Raw genomic sequence first — 19,655 nt, forward strand, 5'->3', positions numbered from 1 at the left:
AAAACAATGTCAAATATGAAAAATCGACAAGATTGACACTACATAACAGAACATAAAAAATAAAGTTATTAAAACATTAATAAAGCATAATCAGTAGTGGTAGCAATCACTTCCTTAGCACTGACTTGTCTCTGACAAGGGCGTGACTCGAAGCTTAAATATAGAATGATATAAAATAATAGGCTGACACATCCTTCCTTAGCACTGACATGTCTCTGACATAGAGTGTGACTCAAAGCTTAAATATAGAATGATATAAAATAATAGCGATAAGCTTAGCATTTGAGCTTCAATGCAAAAACTAAAGAAGTAATCTTTAAGCTTTATCAAACCTCTCTTAGCTCAGTGACTATGCTTTCCTTTGGGAAAATTTGGTACATGTACTATTTGGGCTAAATTATTATTCCTTTATTACATTGTACACAATTCTGACATAAAAGAACAAAAACTAGTATCAGTTGGTAAACAGCCACCATTAAGATTGACTCCTAATATTTAGATTTCCTAACTAAGTCTGAACTGGACTCACAGCTGTGTTACCAGCTGTGAAATTTGATGTGTTATCCAATAAATAGCTGTAATTCTAGGTCCTGGTCATGTCTCTGAGACAATAGAGGAGAAGGGTGTGGTGTGTGTCAGATGGTCTTAAGGTCTTGAGAAAGCAGTTGATCACTGAACACATGGCACAGGAACGTCCATATGGGGAGGGGGTAACTGCAAGCCTATCAATATCACCCAGCTGCCCTTGCTTAGAGTCATGATATGGGAAGGTTATTGGGTGGGGACTGACCTTAACCTTGTGCTTAACCATGTTTCATCATGCATCAGGCTGTAGAGTCTGTCAGTTTTTAGCTGTCTACTGGGATTTTTCCCCCACACCACTACATACTTCATATATACATATAAGTCCATATATATATATATATATATATATATATATATATATATATATATATATATATATATATATATATATATATATATATATATATAAGTCCATACTTCAAATATAACATTTTGATATTAGACTTCATTTTCATTTCATTTTTCATCTATTTAATTTTCTAAATTACTTGTCAAGCGGACAGCTGACCAAAAAAAACCAAAAAACAACACACACACATTAAGGGTGATTTGTACAATTTGAACAATTTAATTTTCTTCTCCACTTCTATTTTATAGCTTTTGGGTTATTTTGTCATGCTAGTTTTTCTGTCATTAGTCTTTTAAGAAGCTTTAATGACAAATTAGGAGTGATGGAACAATGGAGTACAAGTTCTGCTACTGTAAGAATTAACTTTAGTTAAAGAAGTATTAGTTTTTAAGGAAATTACTAAATAAGAGCAACATTGTGTAGAAATAAACAAAACAGCAGCTGACTAGCTGGATTAGCCAAATGATGTTGAGGGATTCAACTTCATATTAATACATGTTTCTAGTTATATAATTATCTATGTAGCAAAGATGCCCCTTACACATTATACTGTGTATTACATTCAGGACTGGAAATTGCTACTGAACATTCAAGTGATATTTTAGGTTTATTACAGCGCTTTTATACTGCAAAACATCAAAGGATCTGGCTAGTCAGTTTACATGAACATGAATATCTCCCCACGTTTTCATTTGGCTGATCATTCAGACCAGGGACTAAGCATTGGCTGCCACAAGTGCAAACATTTGGCAGAAAACAGCTTTGTTTTTCTTTAGTGGGTCTCATACATGAATTCTTGAAACATTTGCCCATAACTGGATTACAGTCTTCTGGGGTTAAAAGTATTTTTTCTCTATAATGGTGATAAAAAAAAACTAGCTTAAATAAGTGAACTATTTAAAAAGTATATTTACTTAAAAACAATCCTAAAAGTAAAATGTTTTTGATTTAATTAAGTTAGAAAATGTATTGTTACTATAAACCATATACTCAAGTTGTGTAACAAGAGTCTTTTCCACCCTTGCAAATGAGTACTAAATACTGAACTTACATCAGTAAATCAGTAGAAACATTATTATGAAATATGAGTAACATGAGTATAAAATACACACTGATTAGCTTCCCTAATGGACCACCAGATGGACCCAGTGTATAAGACACGTTGAGGTATTCAGTCCTTAAACCACACACAAGCTCTTCACCACTAAATGATTTGTTCTTTGCTCAGACTATAAATTTCTCTATACAGCCAGATCCTGTATTTTTCATTGTCAAATGGTGCTGTGTGCTGGCTCTTGTGGAAAAAAAACCCCCAACAGTAAGCCATGTATACACCCTTAACCTGTTGTGCCTGAAGGCAGCACAGACTGCGAAAGCACCTTGAAAGCACTGAGAGAGCATTGCGAAAGCACTGCTCAGCAGCAATACTATTTGTCCTGCTGAAATTAGAGCTTGAACTGATGTTTCATACCCATGGGGCATTTGGGGGCTCGAACATGGAACATAACAGGATTAGAGGCTCCCCAGGCTATAAAATAGCAACTAATAGGATGCAGAAGCGGTTTTGAGTACATCAGAATTTTTGCTTTTACAGAGTTTCAATGCATTAATAGTATGTATTATACTGTAACATGTCTGTATATTTCCTGAATATAAAATAAACACCTTCACATTTACTAGAACATTCTCCCTGGATAACTTTGACTAGGATCACAAACAAAATTTATGTTTCCACCCTGATTAAATATAAATCCATCTTTAGGAAACTCATGTTTACAAAAACTGGTTTAATCAGGCTTGCCTTTGAGACCGTATTTAACCCTGGTTTAAATCTGGTACAGAGTAGTATAATAAGTCAGGAACCAGTAAGTCAGTAGTCTTTCAAACCAGGAACCAACGAGAGTATTTAATTTTTTAAAATTTATTATTTACAACATATGCTCTACATGGTCACTGTAACTCTCTACGCATCTTCTCAGCCGATGCTCATGTTTTTGCAGATTTTGTTCAACTTATTCAGATCAACATATTTAAATTTGCTTATACATATTCCTACTGGTCCCTGAGTTTATGGACATAGTATTATAATCAATTAATACTCCATTAAATCTGGCAGAATATAGAAAATGGACTGCAGAAAATGAAAAAGTAAAGAATAAAGTATTGATAAGATCCTTTTCAAAAGTGACCTTATTGTTGGTGAATAATAAGGTTGTTGGTGTCCGTGATAGAAATTCATATTAAATTCTTTGTGAATTGTGAAGAATTTATTCAGAGATTAAAAGATTTCGATGCTTTTGATGTGGTAGCCGAGTGGTTAAGGTGTTGGCCTACCAATCAGAAGGTTGTGAGTTTGATTCCTACGTCCACCAAGCTGCCACTGCTGGGCTCTTGAGCAAATTAGATAAAAATGTAAGTCGCTCTGGATAAGGGTGTCTGCTAAATGATGTAAATGTGCTTTGAATGGTGACCTTTGTCCAATTAGGGAGTGGGGCAGCCCAAAAAATATATAAATAAACAAATGAATAAATAAAATCTGAAAAAACATAGATAAAAAACATTTATCTACACCACACGAATAGTAACAAATGTTAATATATTGGCAAATGATTGCCATCATGTAGGGTTTTTTCGGCCATGACTGCGTAATTTATTGCATAAGTATTCACCCCCTTCTGTAGAAACAGACCAGATCCTCCCTAGTGGAATAAAAGAGATTAGCTGTTTATTTCCAATTTTTCAGTTCATTTATAGTCGACAAGGTAATTTCAGTAACACAGATGTTAAATTTATTTGGTGGGGTAGTTTAGAGTATTTATCAGATTGGGTCCGGCCCTCAGGACGCGTGTTAATATGCACTAATCTGCATTTGATCCAGGTCGGTACAACTCATCCTTCATCATAGATATATTGTAATTGATTACTTTTTGTTCTAGTATATTGATGTACCTGCAACCGAATGTCTAAAAGGCCTTTCTGTCTTTTCTGAACGCTGAAAAACATTGTGTAGGTGTCATAGTTGTCCCCTAGAGGGTACTGTGTAGCTTTGATGATGTGATGAGGTTGAGCAGTTGGAGAGATTCTTATTACTCACTAATGCATTAGTCAGACACACTTGGACACCTCTACACACTCTACACACTGTATTCACTTGACCATTTAACACTCTTCAGCAGGCTCAAATTATGGCTCAGTGTAGCTTGAGTCCTGATAACTGTGATGTTATCATGTTATACAGAGAAAAAAAAAAACAACTGGACTGATAATGTTCAGACACTTCTACACCTGACCTGAACATCCTAAGTGTTCAGAGTCAATTCACTCGAATCCTTTGAGTACATCAACAAAAGCCCCTGGGCCTTGTTTAAAAAGTCATGTCCCACATTTCACATCTGTGGACCAAGTTCCCTCCTCTGTGTCCCCCTCCCTTTCTCCAATGCCTCCTTGGAGCTGAATCCCCTTGACATGTCGCAGCTGTGTGCAGCAGAGCGAAGTGATGTTCCCTCTTGTCGGACTCCACTTCCCACGTACTTCCGCCTCTTAGACTTTGTCGTTGTCAATTCATCCGCATAGTATTAATCACTGAGGGTCATGTGTAGCTCCTCCCAGAACCAGCCAAGCATTTAATGCCCTGAACAAGCCTCTGATTTATTCCCCAGCTCCCTGGAACAAAAGGGTAGACAATTTATCGCTTGTTTATTGTAATCACGATACTGAATTTTGCAGTACTGATATCACAGAAGGCTGAAATACATAAACGAGCTCTACAATAAATATCATAAACTGAAAATGTAGATATATCTAGAATAATCTAGAAGTTAAACTGTTCACCAATATATCTTTAACAATTATCAACTTATATTATTAAAAATAAAGGATCCAGAAAAGGTTCTTTGAAAAGGTTAGGCACTAATTTGCCTTATTAAGCTTTTTGCCTCACGCAATCACACACTACGGACAATTTTCCAGATATGCGTTCAGTCACTCAGTCAATCTATGATTGCGTGAGTGAATGAGTGTGTGTGTGTGTGCCCTGTGATGGGTTGGCACTCCGTCCAGGGTGTATCCTGCCTTGATGCCCGATGACGCCTGAGATAGGCACAGGCTCCCCGTGACCCGAGGTAGTTCCGATAAGCGGTAGAAAATGAGTGAGATGAGAGTGAAGCGTTTTGCCTTCATTTGCCCAAGCTGTAATTTAAAAACTAATTCAGAGGTTATTTTAATCTACACAAACATTACTGAACATGATAAAGCGCTCAGGAGCTTGACGAAGTTTAGGGACACATTAGACTGACAAACAACACTCAGCACTGAGATCTAGCCTCAAAGACCTGCATACTTCTGCACATCATCTCCCACATCGGCTTCATCCAGTGTTAAGTTACTTACTCAAGTACTGTTCAAGTTGAGCCTAATTCATAAACTGCTACTCAAATTGAGCCCAAGAGCTCAAGTTATACTTAAGTCCAAACCCAGGACATGAGTATAATATCTCTGTTCACAGCAGCTCCCCATTATAAATAATCAACCTCATATAATGCAAGTGAAGTGACATTTACTCCTAATGAGGAGATAAAAATTATTATTTATTTTTTTTTACATGATTCTTGTTTCATTTTCTTGCCTTTAGAACTTTTGTACAGTAAAGAACTTTTATCCTATTGCTCTAGTAATATGCCAATGAAAGTAAAACTACTTTATTTTATTAATTAATATGTTCATGTTTTTCAGATCTACAAAAATAAACAACAAAAATAAAAAATTTGCCTTTTAATCTAATTAACATGGTATTTAATTACATCCAATTTCATTTTGTAGATGAGTCATCATTAATAATCTTTCATCATTATGTTGCTTTACATTTTCTCTGGTTAGTGGTTTTCTACATTACTTCAACTTGCATGTTAGTTCTGCAGCCAGCACCATCATATTATACGTATATATATATAATATATATATTATACGTAACATATAGTTGTGTTGCAACTTCTGTTTCTAAACCATATTCCTCGGTAATATGACACTGAACATCGCTTTGAAAATGCTAAAACATGCCCCTGATGTTTGAGATCATGGAATCTGTTCTCCCTTTAACTGCCACTGGAAATTAACTAACTGTAATGAGTCTGTCTGTGTTTTGCCCTGTTTCTGCCGTGCTGTTAATAGTTTGCTCCGCCCACTCATTGGTTACCATGGACACTAATTGCACTCTGCCCCCCCAGGTGTATCGTGTTAGTCACTGATTGTCTCTGCGTGGTGATTGGTTCCTGTTTGCTATATCTACCCTGTTTGTTCACTTCCCTGGTGTTGGTTGTTGTTGTATGTTGGTGTCGATGTTCCTGTTCACGTGTGCTCAGTGTTCTGCCCTATTTTGCCTGCCTGTTTGTTTGCCTGTTTCTTGTTTTTGTCTATTAAAAGTCTAAACTGCACTTGGATCCTCACTCGCCTTTGTCTCGTCGCAACACTAACAATGAATTTGCTGAGCATGTGAAATATTTCAATCTAAACATCTTTAATGTGGTTTGGAGGTAGATTTTTTTCTTTAAGTGTGTATACAGTACATGCACAATAAGTATGTGAGCAAAATGCCTTGGTCATTCTGTTTGTTTCAAATCTAGCTATTGACTATTTTTTTTGTCTACTTTTGTGCTGCTTCTTTCTCACTTCTAGAATTTCTCTTGTGGAACAAGAAAGAGGGATATGGATATTACAACAGCCCCAGGGCTGCCTGGAGGCACCTTCAGCAGGGCCTAATGCCCCTGGCATTAAGTCAGTGCACCTGGAAAATTTGTGAGGAACCCAGCAGCTCCAGAACATTACACCTTTGAAGTCCTAACCCATAGGTTCATTCCCCTCCAGCCATCTGATGTTGGTAAATTCATTACGACTCACTGTTCTGAACAACTGAAACAACCGTTTGATTCTTGATTTTGTCCTGTACCTGTGAAAGAGACTGAGTGAGCATAATAAAAATGTATGTATAACAGTAAGTGAATCAGACTACTGAATGTAATAGATGCAGGCATCTACGAGATCACAGCCAATCACAAGAACACCCTAGCTGTGTGTGTGCATATTTAGTAAGTCAGGTAGCACAACCTCTGTTTCAAGCAGCATCTGTTCCAGCATCTTCAGTAGTAGAGAGTGTTCTGAGGTTTGACGTCTGTGTCGATATCTATGATATTTTAATATGTCGTTAAAAACCTGCAAAATGTTGCCAGATGTTTGAGATACAACTCCAGAAGAAGAAAAAGAAGCAGACATAGCATATAAGCCTATAAAAGAATCAGATCAAAAACAACAGATTTACGGTGTTCCCCAACTTTAGCTCTAGGTCTGTAGTGACGTGCACCAAATCGAACTTGTGCAGTAATTTAAAAAAAAAAATAAAAAAAATAAAAAATCAAAATGGCCAACAGAACATCCATGCTTGGAGAGCTTTTTATAAAGGGGCCAGTTGTCATGACAACCATGTACTGATGGAAATCCAGACAAAGGGATCGCAAGATGCTGGCCAGGACTGACAGAGACAGCATGTGTCTGTGAATGCGTGAGGACAATAGCGCACAAGAAATCGAGATAGAAGTTGTGTAGATTGCGTCAAAGGCTCTTCAGCTTGTTTGTGTGTATGTGTGTGTATGTGGGGTGTGATTGAGGTGATGTTGGGGGGATTGCTTGTAGTGAAAGGCAAAGGTGTGAAGGCTCGGAAACCCAAGGATTGAGGGAACGAAACCGAACTGAGATCAGAGTGAAGTAGTGATGTCAAGCTCTCTCCGTCTCCCTTTTAGCGCTTACATAAAAGCAGCGTGGCTGTGGAGGCGTTTTACATAAGAGCTCCAGCGTAATGTTTCATCATGATGCCGCACACTGGCTGACAAATCACACTCTACCCACCCTGTTCATGAACGATCCATTCTGTCAGTGTTTCTCTCTCTCTCTCTCGACCTCCATAACTCACCGGTTAATTAGCACTTCCGTGGTCATTTTTCCGTGCATTAGTTTGTGAGATACGCTCATACACACAGTGAAGCCTGTTCAATATTAACAAACCTCCTGGTGCTGTGAGGCTCGTTTTGAGAAAAACAGATCTCCTTTGCTTCATAAGTCACTATCAGCACTGCAGAGGCAGCCGTTAAAAACCTGCTAAACTTGAAATGAAAATATAATGCAAATACTTCACACTTGCCTTCCAGTTCTTAATTTGCATGAGACATCGGGAAGGATTACGCCGTGCATGTTTATTGACTTTAATATATTTGTTTAGACAGAAAATTTTAAAGCTAGTGTTTGCCTGACGGAAACCCTGGGTGACACACACACACACTCACACACACACAAATGCATCTGTTCTAGGAATGCACTCATGGGGGTAGTCTATTATGCTGCCTAAAACATCTAAAGGTTCACAGCCTTTCTGCCTCTCACTGTGCATGAATTTATGATAGTTTAGTTTTCTCCAAAAAAAACCTGCTAACAGAATTAAAAAAAACATGATGTGAAAAACAGAGATCACTTTGCAAACCAAAGTGTTTCTCACATTCCTTCATGCTTTTGCTTATTAGACATGAGTCTAGGTACTCCAGCTGACTCATCAGGCACTTTGCATCACATCTCTATGCAGTGCGTCTATAGCAGCATCACCCCCGAGCCATAAGAACCGAACGCTAGTTGTTCCATCTCCATCTGAGAAGAAGAAAAAGACAGAAGAGAAAGGATTAAACGCTCTCTGCAGTCCTACAGCCACGCAAACCTGCTACTTGCTCATAAAGAATACATATAAATAAAGTGGCCACCGGAGTCAAGAGTCTGGTTTTGTCAGAGGAAACAGATACACTCGGACGCCTTATTAGATCTATTACATCTGTCTCCCTTCTCTTTCATGCTGTTATCTAATCAGCCAATCACATGGCAGCAGCAAAATGCTTAAAATCATGCTGATACATGGCATGAGCGTCAGTTATTGCTGACATCAAATATCAGAATAGAGAAAAATGCAATCCCAGTGACTTGGCATGGTTGTTGAGGCTGGATGAGCTGGTCTGAGGATTACAGACTGATGGATTTTCTCTAAAAACCTCCTGTGAGTGTGGGAGATCAGAGAAGAACGTACAGACTGGTAGAGTTTACAGTATCCTAAAATAACTACTCTTTACAGCTGTGGTGAGCAGAAAAGCATCAGCATATTCCAAGAACAAGAATACATAAATCTGAGGCTACAAAGGGCACGGGTTTGCCAAAACTGAACAAAATGATCAGAAAAAAAGGCCCAAACTGCCCAGTTTTGGTATATATCATAAAAAACCCCCCAAAAAACAAACAAAACTTTAGCAGGAGGCTGAATGTGGCCCCTTGTCAGTGGATGCAGATATTTAGGAGAATGTAACATTTATTATTTTTTTTAAACAGTTCCAGATTAAAGCTGAGAGATGTTTTAGTGCTGACACAGACATTAGGGGTAAAATGCTTATCTGCCATGGCAGTGACTGAGCCTCTGAGCTTCCTGTGAAGTCGTCAGGCTTTGTCATGGATTATGAATCTTTATGCAAGATTGGATGTGCCCAGTATTCAAAAGTACACTACTGATGTGGCAATTTGCATTTCAGAAGCAGCTGTTCTTTTCTTTCCAGCCGCATTTTCAACTAAAGAACTCGAGTACAGTGTTTCGAACACTAAACTTAACCAGCTGCGTATAGAAACCACTTAGCACTACATTTTCATGGAAACAGACTACATACGGTGCAGTCCTTAAGTAACCGGGCAATGACAATTTGGTTCGCATCTGTTACTTTTGTAGACTGGACTTGAAACGCAACAGTGATTACAGGCTTAAATGATAGAACGTCAGCTTTAATTTGGGAGTATTTACATGTGGGCTGGAATTAGATAAACTGGGCTATCATGTAAAATGATAAGGCTGTCTTAGCTCTTTAAAATTTAATAGTCAGTTGCTGCGGATAATTCCATAGTGTTGCCACAACAGTAGTTTTAGCATTTTAGTAAATGATTTGTCTGAAGTCATGTTTTGTTTTTAAGAAAAAGGTAAAGAAGGCTAACAATATGATAACAATGGTAATAACTGATACTGTATATGGTCATGTAGATGTAAGGTTTTATGATCAGTGTCTTTACATGTGTCTTGATGTGAAAGGTTTGCTTGTCCATTCACATCAATAGAATACTTTAAGCAGACATTGAAGGATTATTTAAAATAAAAACAATTAAAATATCGCTTAAAGACATTCCTATAATAAAAAAAATGAATATGCCTTATAAAAATGCATGTCCATAGTCCATGACTGCAGTAAATTTTGCCTCGAAGGTAATTAAATCTTTTTTAAACGCAGTCATCTTTTGCATACAACTACTGAAACAAAAAACTCAATAAAATTGTGTTTGAGTGTAATTATGCGATTTAGATATTGATTTAAGATACAGCAATTATAAATAATGACATGTTTGACTGTTAATGTTTTGACAGTTAAAATATTATCAGTACGATACAGATAGAGGAAGCATGAAACAGCCATGTATGAGCAAGTGACATTTTCCTGTTGTGGCATTGTGAACAAAAAAAAAAAGTGCAGTAAATAATGCTTTGCTTTGTTCAGAAGGGTTTTTTTGTCATCGGCCCATTTTAGTCAAACAAGCGGTCTGTTGTACCTGAACGCAGTAGGGTTGTCTTGGAATGAGACATGAATTCATTAATCTTCAGGAAGCGCTTTATTCTGGTCAGGGTGTGGATCTGGAGGTTATCCCAGAAATACTGGGACCAGGAAACTGGGAATACATCCAGGATGGATATGCAGTCTATGTTAGGGTACCATGTATACACACACACACACACACACACACGGGAAGTTCCCAGAAATTATTTGGGATGTCAGAGAATCTGATGAGTTGATAAAGAAAAGATGATACCTGTCTTAAAACACCCACGCACCCACACACACACACACACACACCTAATTCTAAGTATTGCAAATCCTTTGTATTTAATCATTACTGAAGTCTGTAACTTCGTGGAACATGTGCATCTTTCTATATCAGGCCCATTTTTTTTTATCCATTTACTGTACTTGTTTCATTTCCGTCAATGTTCTTAACAGTAAATGAAAAGCATGCATAGTGGGGGGGTTTACTTAACTTGGCACATCAAAAATTCTTATCTCTGCTTTTTTTGTCTTGAGCGTCTTTACAGTGTGAATGTGTCACTGTCCTAATGTCGGACATATTCACTCAGGTAAAAAAAACATACTCTTTTTAGAGTGTTTGACTAATATGGCATTTTATTTTTACGTAAACTTTTTTCTTTTTAACTTTTTTGTTATATATGTTACATATTCAATGTAAGATTCGGTGGTTGCATTTATTTTTTATCACTGTATGCGAGTACAAAAGCATAATGATCCCCAGCAGACTATAAGCTCATTATGCACACATAGGACACATATGAAATCATTTAATTTTTAAGTCCTAATGTAAACAAAACAGATCTTTTTGTTGAAAGCCTACAGTTTGGGTGCCAAATAGTTAGTCAGCAGCAGTAAAGTCTGGGACAGTGGAGACAGATGAGCATCCCTGGGCCAGTTGATCAGGTATCTTCAGATTAAACCGCATCAAAGAAATCGGTGCCATGATAATCTGTAAATCTGCAGAGATCTCTACATTTTATAGTTCAACCTGCACGTAAAAACACACACATCCAGAAGCTAGCTGATTTGGGCAAACTAGCTAGCCAAATCTTTTGATGATTTCCTGTTCTTTTATTTAGTTAAAGCTCAGGAGATTTGTTAGCTAGTTAACGAACCTGGCAAACTGTTTAAACCCCAACAGCATTTTCTAAGCCATTGTTAGCTAGCTATTGTTACCTTTGTATATTGTTGATAATGGATGTGGTGTCCACTTAGATCACTTAAATCACTAGCTTTTCACCAGATGACATCAGATATTACACGAGTCAATAATCTAATAAACTATATAATAATATATAGAAACTGCTGACTGCCTATGTAAAGTTTGAACATATTTAGTGACGTGACGTGACGTGACATACGGCTAATTACGGTGACCCATACTCAGAATTTGTTCTCTGTGTTTAACCAATCCAAAGTGCACACACACAGCAGTGAACACACACACACACCGTGAACACACACCCGGAGCAGTGGGCAGCCATTTATGCTGCTGCGTCCGGGGAATAGTTGGGGGGGTTCTGTGCCTTGCTCAAGGGCACCTCAGTCGTGGCCGGCCCGAGACTCGAACCCACAACCTTAGGGTTAGGAGTCAAACTCTCTAACCATTAGGCCATGACTTATAGATTGTGTAGCTAGTGTAGATAGTGTATTTATCTTATATACCAAATGACACTGAAATGTATTTAAAAAACACTTTCTCTACAGTGGCATCCAATGGTCCGTAGATTAAGTTTTCTCTTTATAATGAATGTTTTTACCAGCAGTAAAGTATATATATTAACTTTAACCTAAAAAGCTGGAGTTGCCTCACTAGCTAGAGACAGTTACTCTGGACATATATATTACAAATAAAAACTTACAATAAAACTTTTTTGTTTATTTTTTTTTACTACACTGGTTTACTTTTCACTGGGAAATCAAAACATCCAAAAAAAATTTGGATAAGTAAAAATGGATTGAAAAAATATATATATCTCAAATATAATTATTTTTCTCAGCTTCAAGCTCCATAGCCTTCGTCTCTTCGTTGCTTATCTCGCCTTTTGCCTTGCATTATATTGAAATGTCATGTTTTGCACATTCCTCCTTCTACTGTAGAGAAATGTAATGGTGTAACAAGTTCCTTTTTTGCCATGAGAAAAATCACTGCATTAATGATATGTTGTTCTGGCAGCTGAGTGTGCGGTCAGGGGCGATAGAGGTTTACCTCAAGGGCAAAAATGTTAATTCAGGTTATTCAGTTGTCAAGCATAATGCATGCAGAAATAATATGATTCTGATTCTGAATGGTTATACATGCTGTTCGGTGATGAATAGGTTCAAGATTGGAAACTGGAATGTAAGTGCAATCCATAACACCAATCATTCTTGGAAATCCAAATCAATATCTTACCAGCCTCTGATGTGAAAACCATCAATTCTTGATAAGTAATTACTCTAGAAATAGAGTAACCTAGGCTGTATGCTCTTTTGTAGAAGACCATGTCCCTTTTTTATGGCTTACCAGCCTGCACAGATTCTCAGCATCAATTTCCCCATCAGATTAAGGAACAGAGAGAGCAACAGTGATGAGAGAAATTTGCGATATCATTCCCTAAAAGCTGGCAAGATACAGTATGATATTGCCTCTGAGGAAATAGTTTATCTTGGATATATAAAAATATTCAGGGAAAGCAGTGAGACACAATTTAGGCAATCTCAATTTATGCTTCTGTGAACTTTCAGTGAATCAGGATAGAAGAATCTTTATGTTTGGCAAGGACAAGTGTACAGGGAATTGGTATTGGCAATATATTCACACAACAATAAATACACAATATCAGAAGCCGCTCATGCCAATCGATTCTGTTGAGCCAGGCTGACACTATTAAGGACATTGCCTAAAAAAAAACTACCTTTTTTGGTGTGTTTATAACAGCAAGTGTTTCCTGCTGCCTAGTAAGTAAAGAACCCACAGAAGAGCCAGTTTCATTAACCAGGTTTACCAGGTTTCAGGAACATTTCCAGCCCAACTTCATGTCAAAAAACAAACAAAAGACCTGAAACCAACCCAAAAAATTCTGGGCATTAGATAAAGAGACACATTTTCTTTTTTCTTTCAGTCTCGGCTAATCCTTCTTTCGCTTTCCTAATCTTTGCAATACAGTTTACAGTAGAAGTGGTTCTGTATATCATAGACACATTGTCTGCACCTACATATTGCTTTTGTTTGGCAGAAAATGTATTAGATTTCATACCAGTTATTTGTTATAAAACAAGATCTTGGCAGCCATGGAGTATTTTCGACCTAGACTATTCTGGGAATCCTGCCATTCAATGTCACCTCCAGTACTCCTCATTCACTAAAATGTTCATATAGTGAGCATGGGGCAGCATGATTGATGCCCCAGTGGGCCTTGATTAATACTTATTGCAGTTCTGAATTTTGACTATTAGTTGCAGGGATGGTAAAACCTGATGGTGATAAATGAAAACTGACTCGTTTGGACCTTTGAACGTGGACAATAACCAGTGGCGGTTCTAGGAATTTTCTGTAACAGGGGCCATTAAGGGGCCGCATGTTACATTCAGGGGCCAAATACAGGGTACATTCAAGCACACAAAATAATTTATTCAGTACGGTGCAAATACATTTCGCCAGTTATTCCTTTTTAAAACGCTCGAGTGCTGCCAATTGTTTGGGGTGGAATTGCATCTGTGATCGTTGTGAAAAATTCTCCGGTTGCTCTTCTCGTCGATGATTGATGGAACGGGGGCCAATCAGATTTCAGCAGGGGCCAGAGCCCCTGTGTCCCCGCCTCTAGAACCGCCCCTGACAATAACCCTTAGAAATATCATATCATGGCTGACCCGGTACTCTGACCCCAACCTCCAAAGGTAGGATATGCAAAGAAATGAACCCAAGCTGCTGTAATGTGAGGCAATAATAAAAAAGTTACTGTGTAACATCTAGAAATCAATGAAATGTCAACATCAGCGGCTGTTACTGTACATTTAATTATGCCACATGATCTGCTCTGTTATGGTCTGGTTAAAGAAGCTGTTTCAGTTTCAGAGTATTGAGAGGTTTGACACTCAGAATAGACCAGATGAGACGAGTCTGTTAAGCTTAATAGTCTGTGTCAGATAATTGGTTTAAGAGTCTTTTACAAGGTGTGATCCTGAATTTAACCTAAACCAGAGCTGTGCAGTATATAAGTTATGCCGGTGACGTAACCTGGTGAACAAGTAAACCACTCTCTTAAGACTAGAAAATCCAGGCAAAGACCAAAGCAAGCTCAAAGATAGCTCAAATAGCTCATGAGCCAGGCCCTGGGGAGAGTACAGCATCCCTCTGCAGAGATTCGTCTTTTCCCTTTTCAAACATACCAAAGTGAGCCTGCTTCACAGAGTTGCCCTGGTATTTATATGTGGACATCTCTTGGAGCTCTTGAATGCTTCTTTGTCTATGGTCCCTGTTGTTTTTAGTACTATTTCCCATAACTGTCTCAGTTGTCCCTGAGCTGGATTTCTAATGCCTGTCTGTTTGGTTTTGATCCTGATCTCATTAAGTTTATGTTATATGTTAAGCCAAACCAGACTCAAATTCAAATTCCATCTCAAATGTATTTGTATAGGCACTCCGTCCAGGGTGTATCCTGCCTTGATGCCCGATGACGCCTGAGATAGGCACAGGCTCCCCGTGACCTGAGGTAGCTCGGATAAGCGGTAGAAGATGAATGAATGAATGAATGAATGTATTTGTATAGCGCTTTTAACAATGGATGTTGTCTCAAAGCAGCTTTACATAACATAAAGATAATTCAAAACATTTAATATAAAGATTAATATAATACAACATTTCAAGATTATTATTACACTTATATTTATTTATCTATCCCCAATGAACAATCCTGAGGTGACTGTGGTGAGGAAAAACTCCCTTAGATGGTAAAGGAAGAAACCTGGAGAGGAACTAGACTCAAAGGGGAACCTCATTGTTATTTGGGTGACACTGGAGGGAGTGATTAACACTGGAGGGAGTGATTAACACTGGAGGGAGTGATTAACACTGGAGGGAGTGATTAACACTGGAGGGTGTGATTAACACTGGAGGGTGTGATTACAAACTCCCATTTCCCATCACACATTGCAACCTGCAAACGTAGACGCGTTGGACTACGATCCCCACAATGCACCACTGATTGCACTCTCTGTTTGCTATCTCACACACACACACACACACACACACACACACTCCACTTTCTGTTTCTGCCACATTTGTCACTTCCTGTGTATTCTGTCATTTCCAGCACATTATTTTAGTCACTGCTGATCCTGTTTTTTTTATCCTTGCCACGTTCACTGCTTCACTGTTTTGATCTTGTCTGCGCCCTGAATGTCTGTTTCTTGATCCCCTGACCTGTGCCTGTTTACCTTTTTGAGATTGCCTAGTGTTTTGGATTTGTCACTTTTGATAATAAACTCCAAGCTAACCTCCACCTGCATCATCTCAGCTCTCAGTTTCTGCTCTGACAGCTGCTTGATTTGTGGCTTTTTTCAGTGACGGTCCCTTCCTAGTTTGGATGCTTTGTGTTTCCATTAGTAACGATTACCTTGCACTTCCATCCCTTTGTCTGTGAATTCAATTGAGGTCAATCTAAATGAAATTTTCTACAAATAAACAATGTAGGGGTGGCACGGTGGCACGGTGGCTTAGTGGTTAGCATGTTCACCTCACACCTCCAGGGTTGGGGGTTCGATTCCCGCCTCCGCCTTGTGTGTGTGGAGTTTGCATGTTCTCCCTGTGCCTCGGGGGTTTCCTCCGGGTACTCCGGTTTCCTCCCCGGTCCAAAGACATGCATGGTAAGTTGATTGGCATCTCTGGAAAATTGTCCGTAGTGTGTGTTTGCGTGAGTGAATGAGAGTGTGTGTGTGTGCTCTGTGATGGTTTGGCACTCCGTCCAGGGTGTATCCTGCCTTGATGCCCGATGACGACTGAGATAGGCACAGGCTCCCCGTGACCCGAGGTAGTTCGGATAAGCGGTAGAAGATGAGTGAGAGTGAGTGAGTAAACAATGTAAATAATCGGTTAATTAGTGCATTCTACAGGAGAATCACTGCAATGTGAGCAAAGATTTTCAAGTTCAATTTATTTAAAGGTTAAACAGAGTATGCAGGCAGGAATTTAGCTGGCATGCAACGAATATTTCCAAATGATATCGGAGATGGGTGATACTTCTTCCTTTCTGTTTAATAAGGTCGACCCGTCCGAACTAACATGACCTATTTGCCAAATTGACAGGACTTTTCTTAGACAAGCTTCTTCTTGTTGTGGTAACATGGATACTTAGCACTGCTCTCGTGTTTAACCATGTGCATAACTTAAATTTGGAGTATATGTAATATTACATGACAAAAATATTTGCATGGAAACACTGACACTTCTTTGGTGCTTATGTTAAAAGACAACATCAAAAGGCTCCATATGCAAATCAGACACATAGAATAAAGTCAAGACCTTCTGTTAGCTCTCATAAACACGAGCTAATGACAGACAGCTGGCCAACATGCAACAAAAGCATTTGTTCAGTTACATCTGGTCTTCTCAAATGGTAGAATTGTGTTTAACCCTTTTTACCAGTACACCGCTGTTGCAGTCTGCAGAATGGAAATCGACTTAACAGACTTTTCATTCAGTATAAATGAAACAAATGAATTCAGTTTGGCTTGATATAAAAATGATTCAAGACTCTGTGGTTGAAGATTCAAGACTCTGCGGTTGAAGAAGATAACTTTTATTGTAGCTGCTTATGGACAAACACTTGGGGCATCCCATAGAGCAGAAATAGATATTGTCACATATACATTAAAGCACATTTAAACTGCTTTCTTCACATATGCCAACCCCCTCCTTGAACCGCCACCTTATTGTGATGGAGGGGTTTGCGTGCCTGAATGATCCTAGGAGCTATGTTGTCTGGGGCTTTTTGTCCCCGGTAGGGTCTCCCAAGGCAAACAGGTCCTGGGTGACGGGCCAGACAAAGAGCGGTTCAAAAGCCCTTTATGAAGAGAAATAAAGCAAGGTCCGTGACGTCGCCCGGTATGGCGCAACCGGGGCCCCACCCTGGAGCCAGGCCCAGGGTTGGGGCTCGCATGCGAGCGCCTGGTGGCCGGGTCTTACCCCATGGGGCCCGGCTGGGCCCATACCGAAAGAGCGACATGGGGCCGATCTCCTGTGGGCCCACCACCTGCAGGAGAAACCGTAAGGAACTGGTGCAATGTGGATTGGGTGGCAGTCGAAGGCGGGAGCCTCGGCGACCCAATCCCCGGACACAGGGAATGTCACCTCGCTGGGGGGGAAGGAGCCTGAGCTGGTGCGGGAGGTTGAGAGATACCGACTAGATATAGTTGGGCTCGCCTCCACACACAGCTTGGGCTCTGGAACCCAACTCCTCGAGAGAGGCTGGGCTCTCTACTACTCTGGAGTTGCCCGCGGTGAGCGGTGGCGGGCTGGTGTGGGTTTGCTCATAGATCCCGATGGGTGGTTGGAGACATTGAGTCTGAGTGGACCATGTTCTCCACCTCCATTGTTGACCCGGCCGCGTGGAGCTGTGGCCGTAAGGTCTCTGGTGCCTGTCGTGGCGGCACTCCCCAAACTCGGTGGTGGACACCGGAAGTAAGGGATGCCGTCAAGCTGAAGAAGGAGTCCTATCGAGCCTGGTTGGCTCGGGGGACTCCGGAGGCAGCTGATAGGTACCGGCGGGCTAAGCGAGCTTCAGCACGGGTGGTTGCAGACGCAAAAACTCGGGTCTGGGAGGAGTTCGGTGAGGCCATGGAGAAGGACTATCGGTTGGCCTTGAAGAAATTCTGGCAAACAGTCCGGCACCTCAGGAGGGGGAAGCAGTGCCCTGCTCACACTGTGGGAATCTGCTGACTTCGACTGGGGACATTCTCGGACGGTGGAAGGAGTACTTCGAGGATCTCCTCAACCCCACCGACATGTCTTCCACTGAGGAAGCAGAGGCAGAGGGCTCAGTTGAGGACTCATCGATCCCCCAAGCTGAGGTCACTGAGGTGGTTGAGAAGCTCCTCAGTGGCAAGGCACCGGGGGTGGATGAGATTCGCCCTGAGTACCTCAAGTCTCTGGATGTTGTGGGGCTGTCTTGGTTGACACGCCTCTGCAACATCGCGTGGCGGCTGGGGACAGTGCCTCTGGACTGGCAGACTGAGGTGGTGGTCCCTCTGTTTAAGAAGGGGGACCGGAGGGTGTGTTCCAACTACAGGGGATCCCACTCCTCAGCCTCCCCGGAAAAGTCTATGCCAGGGTACTGGAGAGGAGAATTCGGCCGATAGTCGAACCTCGGATTCAGGAGGAACAATGCAGGTTTTGTCCCGGTTGTGGAACACTGGACCATCTCTATACCCTCACCAGGTTGCTGGAGGGTTCATGGGAGTTTGCCCAACCAGTCCACATGTGCTTTGTGGATCTGGAGAAGGCATTCGACTGTGTCCCTCATGGTGATCTGTGGGGGGTGCTCTGGGAGTATGGGGTCCGGGGCCCTCTGCTAAGGGCTGTCTGGTCCCTATATGACCGGAGCAGGAGTTTGGTTCGCATTGCCGGCAGTAAGTCAGACTTGTTCCTGGTGCATGTTGGACTCCGGCAGGGCTGCCCTTTGTCACTGTTCACTGTCACCTTTGTCCTGTTCATTATTTATATGGACAGGATTTCTAGGCGCAGTCGGGGGCCAGAGGGAGTCCGGTTTGGGGACCACTGGATTTCGTCTCTGCTTTTTGCAGATGATGTTGTCCTGCTGGCTTCTTCAAATCAGGACCTTCAGCGTGCACTGGGACGGTTTGCAGACGAGTGTGAAGCGGCGGGGATGAGAATCAACACCTCCAAGTCCGAGGCCATGGTTCGCAGCCGGAAAAGGGTGGCTTGTCCCCTTCAGGTTGGTGGAGATCTCCTGCCTCAAGTGGAGGAGTTTAAGTATCTTGGGGTCTTGTTCACGAGTGAGGGAAGGATGGAGCGGGAGATCGACAGGCGG

This window comes from Tachysurus vachellii, chromosome 17 (genome assembly GCF_030014155.1).
Source record: "Tachysurus vachellii isolate PV-2020 chromosome 17, HZAU_Pvac_v1, whole genome shotgun sequence".
Taxonomy (NCBI): domain Eukaryota; kingdom Metazoa; phylum Chordata; class Actinopteri; order Siluriformes; family Bagridae; genus Tachysurus; species Tachysurus vachellii.